This window comes from Notechis scutatus, chromosome Z (genome assembly GCF_049901735.1).
Source record: "Notechis scutatus isolate UNSWTSFEM ecotype Mainland chromosome Z, rNotScu1.2, whole genome shotgun sequence".
NCBI lineage: Eukaryota > Metazoa > Chordata > Lepidosauria > Squamata > Elapidae > Notechis > Notechis scutatus.
The window spans coordinates 34,463,027-34,475,479 of record NC_142025.1 but is presented as its reverse complement, the minus strand read 5'-3'; the positions used below and the strand labels follow the sequence as shown (position 1 = coordinate 34,475,479).

The following is a 12,453-nucleotide window of genomic DNA, read 5'->3' as shown; positions in this document are numbered from 1 at the left end:
ACTTATCTAATCTTTTCTTTCTTCTTTAGAAAGAGAGAGGGAGAGAGAGATGAGATAAAGCAACAATGCTGAAGATATTTCTAATCTGTCACATTTTAACTATACCCATTTTAACTATACCCAATTTACTGAGCTCCAAACACAAAAGAGCCAACAAGAAATAGATCCCTAGGCAATACACACAAACAAGCATTCATAGCTATTACTCGCTAGACACCACTACGCCATTCTTTCTCACTGCTACTCCTACTCCTTCAACAACTCCAATTACTACCCTAGTGAGTTCTGCTGTTCCTAGTGTCACTAGACAAAATTGTCATAAGTTCTTTTAACTATATCCAAATTACTGTGCTGCAAACATAAAACATAAAAAGACCAATAAGACAAGTTCCTAACAAACACACACAAAGAAGCATTCACAGCTATTGATCACTACTCACCACTAGTCCATTCTTCCCCACTGCTATTATTATTCCTACAACTTCAGGTATTATCCCTTGTGAGTTGTGCTACTTCACTGAGTATTCTAGAGAAAAATATCTCCTTCTAGCTGCTTCAGACTACTTTATCAAGACATACCTTCTTCTTGCTGTCTCCTACACACCACAACCAGCTGTCTCTGAGTACAGCTTTTATAGTCAAGGTTGCAGTGCTGATCAGGAGAGAATTTAAAGAGACAAGACAAACGCAGCACCAGTGTTTGCCATTTTCTGGGCAGCCTGCTCTTTTTTTTACATAAATGTAACAAAGCATCAGCATTTCAAGACGAAAATAAATTAAGAAATTCTAGCTAGCTGCATTAATTGCATGGAACTTAAGATTGTATTACACCTTATCTTAATACATTAAGGGTTCTGAAAACAATCAACCAACCAATCAACCCAGTATTTGTTTGAATTTATGTTCTATCTATTCTGGAATATAAAAAGCAATTAAATTAAATGTATGTGTATATTCTAGATACAATACAACATCACAATAATGTACAGTAGGGAAGAGCTTTATTGGCCAAGTGTGATTAGACACAAAAGGAATTCAGCTCCCGTGCAAAAGGCACCAATGTACATGCAAATGATAATAACCATGATACCAACAGAGAAGACGGGAAGTATAATAATAGTACAGCTATACAACATGAGTAAATATACTTAGACATAAGACAGGCTTGTGTTCAGCAAAGTGATGGCACAAGAGAAAACTGAAACAATGCTCTTAATATAAAAAATCATCTAACTCTTTTGTATAGGACAGGCAGAGGAATCCTAAGACTGTATTTTCTTGGCTGCTCCCTCTCTTCTAGATTTCTTCCTATAGTTTAGCTGATGGCATATAGTCCAGAAGGAAAGATAAAAGTATCTGCTACAGGTACAGCCCTGGGGAACTGTCAATTCTCATTTGACTTAAATACAATCTATAGCTTGGAAAGAAAGTGTTGTTTTCCTTCATGGTCATTTCTAAAGCAGAAAAACCACTTCAGAGAACTTCATTTATCTCTGGAAAGTTGCTTGATATTAAGTACTTGCAACATTTACATTAATTTGTAGAACACAGCTTCATTAGTCTGTTACATTTAAAAGCCTTACGTGATTCCAAAGTGGCTCCATACATTTTTTACATAGGCTTTGTCATCAAAGAATTACGCATTTCTGAAACAGCACTTCTACAATATGCAGCCTTTGTTTGAGTGATTTATTGTTTGCGAGTTTGGTGTGTGTGTGTGTGTGTGTGTGTGTGTGTGTGTGTGTGTGTGTGTGTGTGTACACACATACAGATTTTGCAATATTGTTGCTCTTAACAGGTATTTGAAGAAAGATACAAATACTCAGCTGGTTCACCAAAGTTGGTTGTTACTTCCAAGAAAAGAAAAGACTGGACCTTCAAAAGAATGACATTTTTTTCTTAATAAAACTGAAGAATAAATTTTATTCTATAAACAGTATGAACCAGGGGTCTGCAACCTCCAGGCCATGGACCAGTACTGGTCCAAGGCCTGCTAGGAACAGAGCAGCATAAGCAGCAGGTGACTGAGCAAAGCTTAATCTACACATGCACAGAATCTACCGCTTAATCTACACATGCACAGAATCTACCGCGTTTCTCCAACAAGATGCCCCCTCCCAATAGGAAGACCCAGCATGTTTTCTAGGCATAAAATGAAATTAAGCCCCTCCCCCCAAATTTAGGCCTAGTTTAAAACATGCGAAATTGGGGGGGGGGGAAGGTGGGGAGACTTGCTATTAGGAGTGCCCCACGGGCAGCTATGCCTAACCATCAGCCGCTCCTAACAGCCAAACATGGTGGAGCGCGGAGGGCTCCCTTACCCAGGTCAGCAGGCGGGTGGCGTCGGCGTGGATGTCCAGCAGCGTTTCAGCCACTTCTCAGGCCTCCATAGCTTCCACGGTTCCCACTGGTGCTGGCGCCTCTCTCGCCAGCGCCATCTCCAACAACAGCATCTGAGTCGCTCCCGCCTTTCCCCCATCCCCGTAACAACAGGAAAATTTTTTGAGGTACCTGGGAGTGCCGCATGCTGCATTTTGGTTTAATTCCGAGCAGCTGGGTGGGCGTGAGAAGAGCCGAGCAAGCGTCTCTGCTGCTGCTACCCTTGGTGCTCCAGCCTCAGGCTCTGCAAGTTTGCAAAAGTCCCAGTGCGCAGCCCGTTCCTGCATTCCAAGCGCCCAGGCTGAGCTGCAGCTGTCCCTTCCTCGGCAGCGCCGTCTCCAACAACAGTGGCAGCAGCGGCAGGAACCGTGGAAGCATTTCAGCCACTTCTCGGGTGAGGGAGCCACCTCCATAACTTCCATGGTTCCCGCCGCTGCTGCCGCTGTTATTGGAGATGGTGCTGGTGAGAGAGGGACAGCTGCAGCTCGGCCTGGGTGCTTGGAATGCAGGAACGGGCTGCGCAGCGGGACTTTTGCAAACTTGCAGAGCCTGAGGCTGGAGCACCAAGGGTAGCAGCAACAGAGACACTCGCTCGGCTACTCGTCACGCCCACCCAGCCGCTCGGGATTAAACCGAAACGCAGCACGCGGCACTCCCAGGTACCTCAAAATCTTTTTTTTCCTGTTGTTACAGGGATGGGGGAAAAGCGGGAGCGACTCAGATGCTGTTGTTGGAGATGGTGCTGGTGCACGGGGGGAGAAATTAATTCAGCCCCGAAAAGACGTCCTAGCCATTTTTTCGGGGCTCAAAAAAAAAAAAACCGGCCTTATTATATGATAAACACGGTAGGTTGCGTGCAAAATCCCACCCACCCAATAAAACTGGTCTCTGATATTATAAAGTATGCTTATTTATTGGATTCAGTTGCTGAAGAAGAAATTTGGGGCTAGACACTTGTTTTCTTGTGTTTAGGAACAGAAACCAGATGGATAACATGCTGAAGTCAAGTAAGAGATTGGTATAAGGGAAGACATGATGATCTTAGATAAGCTGATAAAGGATAAAGATTCTCCTTTGGTAACCAAAAACAGAATAGTTTCAACAAGTTTCCTGCAGTCATGTATGGCTGAAAACTTGACACTGAGAAACAGAGAGAGACAGCTTTGAATTGTTGTTTGGAGATGGTTACTAAGAACAGCCTGCACAAGAACAGCCAATGTTTCAGTCCTGAAGGAAATAAAGATTGACTGCTCCCTTGAGACAAATTATTAGCAAGCAGAAACTCACATTCTTTTGGGCATGTGAATGGATGGAGTACAAAAAAGAACTGTGTTTGGTAAGCTAGTAAGGGAAGTAGGGAATACAGACAATAGATAAGATAAACAAATGGGATCAATGATATCAGTGGAAATAGCCAGGAAAGGCTGTGGATTAAGACAAGGACTAGTCAAGATGGAAGGCATTTGTCCGTATAGTCACCAGTAATCAGATCAAACATAAGGACACCAAAATAATTAATGCTGATTGAGTTATAATCATTGTAATTTGAGAAGTGAAGGATTTTTCATGCAATATTTCACTATCTCCATTAATTTTTCTATTGATATATATATAGTAAATTGGTAAATATTCAATAGATGTTTTGTTACAATAATGCACTTATAATTACATTATTCATCAATAATCAGCAGGATTTCATATAAATGTTTAGGCATGATTTTATACATTGAAATATTAATTCATGATTGAAAAACACTAAATATTTTCTTTCCTTTCTTCTCTGAATTCACAATGTCTTAAAGATGTACAACTTGGCAAAAAAAATATCTTATCCATGCAGTTGTGTAATGAGTTTTTTGGGAAGCTTAAATTATACCACTCTTAAATGCTTGTACCAAATAAGTACAGAAATCAAAAATCTTCCAAATATTGATATATTTTAATAGGACTATACCCAGTAACAATTTAAACTAAATCCTAAAAGGACAGGTGTACAGTCAGTCTTAATATACATTGCTGATCTTATCAGTTGTCCTACGGGAGGTAATTTTAGCAAAGCCCTTCTTTGTGAATAGGATTGAAAAAGCGTCACTATAAAACTTCTTGGGATCAGTGGTCCCTAACCTTTTGGGCATCAAGGACCAGTTCTGTGGAGATAAATTTTTCTGTGGACCAGAAGGGGTGTGGTTTCATGTGCTGCCTGTATCTCACAGATGGGGCTTCACACTTTTGTGTGATCCTCTCTGGTAGGCTGTGGGCTAATTCTGGTTCATGGACTGGAAGTTGGGGACTCTGATATACAGGATTTCATAACATTCATAACATTTCTAGGAGACTTCATCTAGGAATGGCTTTTCATTAATCTGTGGATTATTATCAGTAGATTTTACTTTCTATTGTATTCTAAACAGGCCATAAAAGAACTGAATCAGTCCCTCCCAAACATTTGGGTTAAAAAGATTTTTGGATGCTCTGACTGTATTTTTGTTCCCTGATGTCATTGCCAGCATCAGAAGATAAATGAAGTTATAGGAATTCAAGATTCTTGCGATACGATATCTTTTATTAAAAGGAAGAAGTTAGCAGTATATATTTCTGTTGGTTTGTGACAATATCAGATTGCTCAGGCGTAACTCTATGCAGGTATACTTTTTGACATTTTAGGCTGAATCTATAATGGTTTTTAAAATTTGTGAATTGTTTACATTTTCAATATTTCTGCATATAATTATGTAAAGAAATTATATAAAAATAAAATTATTTAAGGAGCCTCTGTGGTGCAGTGGTTAGAGTGCAGTACCTCAAACTACTTCTGCTGCAGCCAGCTGCCTACAATTTGGCAGTTCAAATCCCACCAGGCTCAAGGTTGACTCAGCCTTCCATCCTTCTGAGGTGGGTAAAATGAGGACCCAGATTGTTGGGGGCAATATGCTGACTCTGTAAACAGCTTAGGGAGGGCTGTAAAGCACTATAAAGCAGTATATAAGTCTAAGTGCTACTGCTATTGCTAAAACAATCTATTCTCTACCCAAGTCTTAAAACTAGGCAAATTCAATGAATGAATCAAAACAACAACAAAAATGTGGTTCAGTGATTTACTGAGGAAAATGGTCCAAAGCTCCATATTTCTGTATAGCAAAGTTATGTGAATCTTTGCTTCTGGTATTATAAGCAGTGTGACCTCTTGGGAAGCAGTAATATGTTTCCAATAACTGTCAATCATTTCTGCATATTGGCTTTGAGAAGTTTTAGCCCATTATTCCATAAAGAATAGCTTCAACTCTTTGATGGGCTCCAGGTTTTTCCGTAACACATTTCCATACAATTAATATCAGGATTTTAACCTGATCATTCCAAAACACTAATCCCCCCCCGCCGCCCTGTAATCATTCTTTGGTCATATGACTTGTGTGGTTTGGATCTTCTTCATGACCCACTTTCTTTTGAATTTCAGTTTATAGACAGATTCCTCTGACATTTTCCCGTAATATTTGCCACTACAATTCAGAATGTATAGGTCCATCAACAATGGCAAATGGTTCTGGCCCACTGATAGCAAAGTAGGCCCAAATGATATTACAACCATATTTCACAACTTACGTTACAATTCTGTATTTGCCTTCACTAAACATAATGCTTTTCATTCAAGCCAAAAAGCTCCGTTTTGATCTTCTCTTGCCTATAGAACAATTTTTCAAAAGCCTTGTGTCTTATTCTTCTGGTCTTTCACAAACTGCAGATGGAAAACAATGCTGTTTTGAAGAGTGGTATCTTTCTCCTTGCTGGGCTTATGAACACTAACATTTGCCAATACAAAAGAGGCCCTTAATTCCTTAGACATTATTCTTTTTTAAAAAAACAGGTTTTATTCAGTTTTCCATATTTTAACATCTCTTTTTAGTGAACAGCATGATTACAGGTTTCACATATACATACAAATATGACCATGGTTACATATTCAATTTTTATATCCAATTCCTTATCTTAACAGTGCTTTTATACATTTTCTATTTTACTGTATTATTCCAAATATTTATCTCATTATTTAATTCACTTATGATAACTTCATAATCATTATACTTTAGTACTTTTAACTGTCACATTTGTATATTTCATCTTAAATTCTAATTTAAAAGATACTTCTTCTATAAATTGGTTTCCCCCCTGAAATCTCAATATAAGTGCGCCACCTCTAAGTTATAAATTCATTTATTTTCACCCCTTTTACATCTCGTTGAAACGTTTAACATTATTACCTAAAACATTAAATTTAATAATCCCTTTAAATAATCCCTACATAGCATATATAAATCAGATTCTGCATGATTTTTCTCCTTTTAAATTTCATTAAATTCCCCCCCCCCCCAAAGGACATATTAATCTACTCATTCAAACAGTAAAACAATCCTAAGCCCTAAAGTTAATTCCATTTCAGCTCTCCTCCTATATCATTTATTTCCATTTATTTAATATACATATTCCATTAATTATTCCATATTTAAACCAAAAAAGCCAACATTCCAATCTTATAAATATTTCAATATATATACTTATTCCATTACTTGTTACAAGTATCTCTCTACATAAAGAGGAAGAGCATTAGATTCCATTATCCAAAAAATAACAATTCTGTTTTTCCATCTTGTCAGTCTATAAGTCCTTATTTCGTAACTATAAATTTATTGCTATTACCCCTCAAGACCTTGCAGAATCCCCTTTTTATACAATAATCACCCATTATGTCTGTGTCCAATTTAGGATTTCCCCATTTTTTTACAATTCCCATATTTCTTTGTTTCCAAATCCTGTTTCTTGTCCCTTCTTTCCCTGTCTTTTCTCCTTTGTTCTTTCACTCCAGTTTTTATCCCTCTCTCTATTTATAGCTTCCTTTTGCCCTTTGAATTTCTGCTGACTCTTTTTCCCTTTTTTAATTTTTCGGATATTCCCCTTTTTATTTAATTTCTTAAATCTCCTGTATTTATTTCCAACTCTTTTCTTCTTTCTTTCAAGAGTTCTTGGTTCTTGATGATCACTAAAGATGGTCTCTTCTATGATTTGCTCCACCTCCTCTTCTGCCTTTTGTCTTTGTTGTTCATATTCTGCTGCCGCATTTTCAATAAATTTTAAAGCAAAACCCAGCGACTCACTTCGTTCTTGTAGTGTTTCTTTCATTTTTATGAGTTCCATTTTTAATGCCAGAAGAGAAATCGTCATTTTACAACTTTCTGATTCACAATTTAATCCAAATAGTATCTTTAAAGTTTATTTCCAACAGTCAACTTTTCTTCCTCTCAAGTTTTTAAGTCTCCGCTAATCCAGTGCCAAATTCATGTCAGAATCTGCAACTAATCCAAAGGCGGAATCTTCCTAATTCTTTCTTTGTTACAATGTTTCAATTTTTCAAAGTTCTTGCTTTATTGTATCAATTTCCATGCAATTTCAAGAAACAAGATTTTTTAAAAAAGAAAAACAAGTTGAGTTTAACTGAGATGGTACTCTTTATTGTGCTAAGTGTTCACCCCCTCTTTTCTTTTTTCTTCTCTATTATTCAGACCTTTTTCAACCACAATTTTCCAATAAGAAAAAGATAAAATCCAGTTGATATTAAATTTCCTCTTTAACAGTCTATAGTTCAGCTTTATTAATGCCAATATAAAATCAAAGTATACTTATCCAAGTTGATTATATAGTTCCTTCTCCAGCTTCTACCTTTTGCGGTTTTGAAGCCCTGATGCTATCAAAAGCAATTCACACTTTTTCTCTCTCTTTCTCTTCGTCGCTTAGATCCTTTCTTAAAGATTCTTTGAAATGTTAATCCTGGGGGTATCTTCCATTTGATTATATTGTCCCATTCCTCCTGCTGTTTGCTTCTTTCTCTCTCTCCTGCACAATCTTATTCCAGTCTAATCTTCCCCTTCAGGGTGGCCATTTTAGACCACCGCTTCAGGCGTCTTCGGGGGGGAGCAATTGCCAAGTCGGGGAGGGGATTTGTGACTCCCCTCTACCCAGCTGACTGTCTCCCCTTCCTCTGCCACCCCTATGAGGTAGCTTCTGCCCCGAATCCAAAGGATTGGGGCTCTCCGATGCCGAAGCACGAACCAAAGCTACGCATGATCGCGGTCAGCAGTCCGTCTTTGGGGAAGCTCAAAGCAGGAAGTCCTTAGACATTATTTTTGAGGTTTTTGAAACTTCCTTGAGTATTACAAGCCTTGCTTTTGTTGTGATCTTGGCAGACATTCCTGAGGAAGAGTTACAATGGTTTAAATTCCCTCTATTTGTACAAAATCTGTCTGGCAGTGGAATCGTAGAATCTTTGGAAATAGTTTTATAATCAATTTTATTCTGGTGAGAATCAACTGTTTTTGGGAGATTCTCAGAAATTTCCATAATTTGAGCCATGACCCGCTTCTACATTCCTTGATTGTGAAGATTAGGATAGCGAATATCCAGAATTCTGTTCTTTAAAATAATGTAAGATTTCCACATTCCTACCAAATTATCATCCCTGTGACTGAAACAGTTGTCTCTATTTTCCCCTTTAAATGACCTGATACAGGTAGTATTTCACTTACAATCACAACTAAGCCCAAAATTTATGTTGCTAAGCAAGGTAGTTAAGTGAGTTTTGCCCCAATTTACAACTTTTCTTGCTACAATTAACTGAATCACTGCAGTTGTTAAATTAGTCACACAGTTGTCAAGTGAATCATTGACTTTGCTTGTCAGGTCACAAAATGTGATTCCATGACACCGGGATACTGCAACCGTCGTAAGTCAGTTGCCAAGTGTCTGAATTTTGATCATGTAACCATGGGGATGCTACAATGGTGATTAAGTGTGAAAACAGTCATTTTCTATGTGGTTGTAACTTTGAATGATCACTAAATGAATTGATATGAATTAAGTACTTTCTGTATTCCTGGAGGGTCACATACTTTGGCAATACACAAATATGTAGTTTTGGATCATTTTCAATAAATCAATGAATACATATGTATACACTGTTTTTGATGTATTTGTTTAACTGCATTGTCTTTTTCTAGTTTTAGGATTTGAGAGAAGAGGACATGTTAAGTCAACCATGCAGAAATATTGAAAATTCAAAAGGTTTCACAAAGTTTTAAACACCACTATATTCCAAAAAGCCAAATGTAACTTGGTGACACATGCCTTGGTTATACTTAAATGGACAATGTGAGTGACACTGAGCAAGTACTGAACTATGGTCTGAAACTTCAACTAGTTCAGAGTGTGGCAGTAACAATGGAGTTATATATTTTTCTGTACATGGAATCATCTGTTTTTCTGAAATGTTTATGTCTTCTGAGCACAATTCAAAGCATTTATCTTTTTTTAACATATTTTATTGATTAAATTATTAAAACATTGGACACGGTGTGATCTTCCTGACATTCCTTTTTGCCATACATGTTATAATATAGAATACATATTTTATATACATTTATACAATTCGTTTCTATCCATAATTACCCATTCTAGATTCTACTTTTTATTCTGGGTCCTTCCTTTTTTCCCCCACCTTTGATAAAATTTATTCCATATCTTGTAGTATTCTGTCCCATCTTTATTTTTTAATTCCAGAGTCAATCTATCCATTTCAACACATATCAATATCTTCTTTATCACCTTACTTTTGTCGATAATTTCTCTATCTTTTCATTTTTTGGCAAAAGTCATTCTTGCTGCCGTGATAATGTGTACAATTAGATAATCTCCTCTTTACTATATCTTTCTGTCATAATTCCAAGTAAAAGTAATTCTGGTTCATAATCTACACATTTCCAACAGTTTGGTGACAGGCTTTTATACATTTTAGCCAATTTTGCTGGAAAACATCTTATATAAATTTTCCTTATACAATGTGGCCAATGTGATCTTTTTATTTTGCTCCCATAGTGCTTGCCATTTATCCAAATCTATATTATGTCCAAAATTTTTGACCCATACCACCGTTTTCTTTACCTGTTTCTCCTCCATCTTATAATTCAATAAAAATTTATAAATTTTCCTTATCAATTTATATCAATTTTCCTTATCAATTTTTTTATCTGTCCCCAATATAATTGCATCTAGTGTTGTGGCTTGTCTACTAATCCCCCATATTCTTTTGGGTCTTTCCCATATCTTGATTGAATTTGTAAGTAGGCCCACCATTCCAATTCTACCCCTTCTTTTAGCTCTTGTCTGGATTTCAGTTCCCTTTTTCCATTTATAATATCCTTGTATGTGATAATTTTTTACTGGTTCAAATAACGCCTCTAAAGTGGATAACCAAGCTGGAATTTCCATATAATTTTGCTGTTTGACTTTACTCCATACCATAAACAATGCTTATCTAATATGATGTCTTTGAAAATATTTATGTGCCTACCATACCACAAAAATGCATGCCAACCCAGTGATAGTAATCTTCTATTTTTTAAGGTTATCCAATTTTTCACCCAGGTGAGCTTTGCTGCTTGATAATATATTTCCAATCTGGTAAGCTAAAACCTCTTTCTTTAGCTTCTTGTTGGAGTTTTAATTTGATCCTAGGTTTTTTTTCCTTGCCATATGAAATTTAGTGTCATTTTATTCAAATTTCCCCCAAAAAATTATCTAGTTTTACGGGTATATTTTGGAACAGAAAAAGTAGTTTTGGTAATACATTCATCTTGATTACAGCTATACTGCCCATTAGGAAAAGCCTCGGATTTCTCCATCTTTCCAGATCTTCTTTTATTTGTTTCACTAATTTACCATAGTTATCCTCTTTGGTTGTTGTGCATCTTGCCAACATGTTAATCCCTAAATATTTCATTTCTTTTAACTATTTAAATATCTATTCCCTTGGCGAGGTTTTCTTTTTGTTTGTTCGTCATATTCTTGACTATCATTTTGATTTTTTCTTTATTTTTAATCACACAATAATCTTCTAGTATCTTTATAAGTTTCGGTCCCGATTGTTGTGGTTCCTCCAAAATAAAATATATTCCAAACAAGAAGCCAAAATAATAATAAACAGAGAGATGACAAAAAATAAAATAAAATCCAGAAAGGAACAAGACAAGGATGCCCTATATCCCCACTATTATTCATACTAACCCTGGAAGTGTTAACAAGGATAATCAGGAAAAAAACACAAAAAGATCTAGAAATCAAGAAAGAAACATTTAAATTACAAGCATTTGCAGACGACTTAGTTTTTATTTTGGAGGAATTCCAAGCATTTATCAATAACACTGCCACATCCTAAATAATCTGGTCTCAGTATTTCTTATGGATAACTTCCTTGTGTACTTGCCTGCTCATGTCCTTATATCTGATGAAAAAGACTTTCCCTGAGAGTTAATTATTACAAATGCATAAATATATTTCAGTAGAAACATTTGTTTAAAGTATCTCATGCTTTCATTTATTGATTTGCACAATATAATTCCTATTGTCTTTGCTCATTTGTGAACATTTCTGTTTTATCATAATGGTATTTTACTTAAATATATTTTTATCTTATATTTTATCATTATTTTTCTGCCTTAGATTAAAAATGTACCTGAAAGAACAAGACCAGACCTACTTCCCAGAACAGTATATTCAGCACTTAAAACATTTTTCTAAAGACAAAGATGCTGTGAAATGCCCTTTCTAAAGTACCTGTGTGTACAATCCCTTGTTGACATGCTATTCTTAAAGCACTGAAGATAAATTCTGTATAATAATTTTTGAAATTTACATACTTTATCTCTTTTAATTTCAATTTTGGATAGTTACCATCCTCACTTTTTACTTTTTTAAAAAAATAAAACATTATACTAGAAACTTGCAAGTCTTTTTGCTCAATTATAAGTACAATTTGGATGGAAGCCAAATAGTTTCTTTAGACATGCCCAAGGCACACACTTAATTTTTTTTTTATTCTCACTGTGCTGTAACACAGATGCTTTGATTCAATTTCAGAAATGATTTCCAGTGTGCACAGAGCAGAAGGTCAATTCCTCTTAGGCACATATATTGGAATTAATTAAGCTGCCTTTTGAAACATACTGGCCGGGACCTAAATCTAAATTTACCAAT

The 12,453-nt window shown here is 36.2% G+C and overlaps 1 protein-coding gene across 2 annotated transcripts in view; it reads right to left on the bottom strand.

The window, feature by feature from the left end:
• The window catches only part of IGF2BP3 (insulin like growth factor 2 mRNA binding protein 3), a 77,776-nt gene that overhangs the window by 49,945 nt on the left and 15,378 nt on the right, over window positions 1–12,453 (bottom strand). The gene's annotated exons all lie outside the window — the stretch shown is intronic.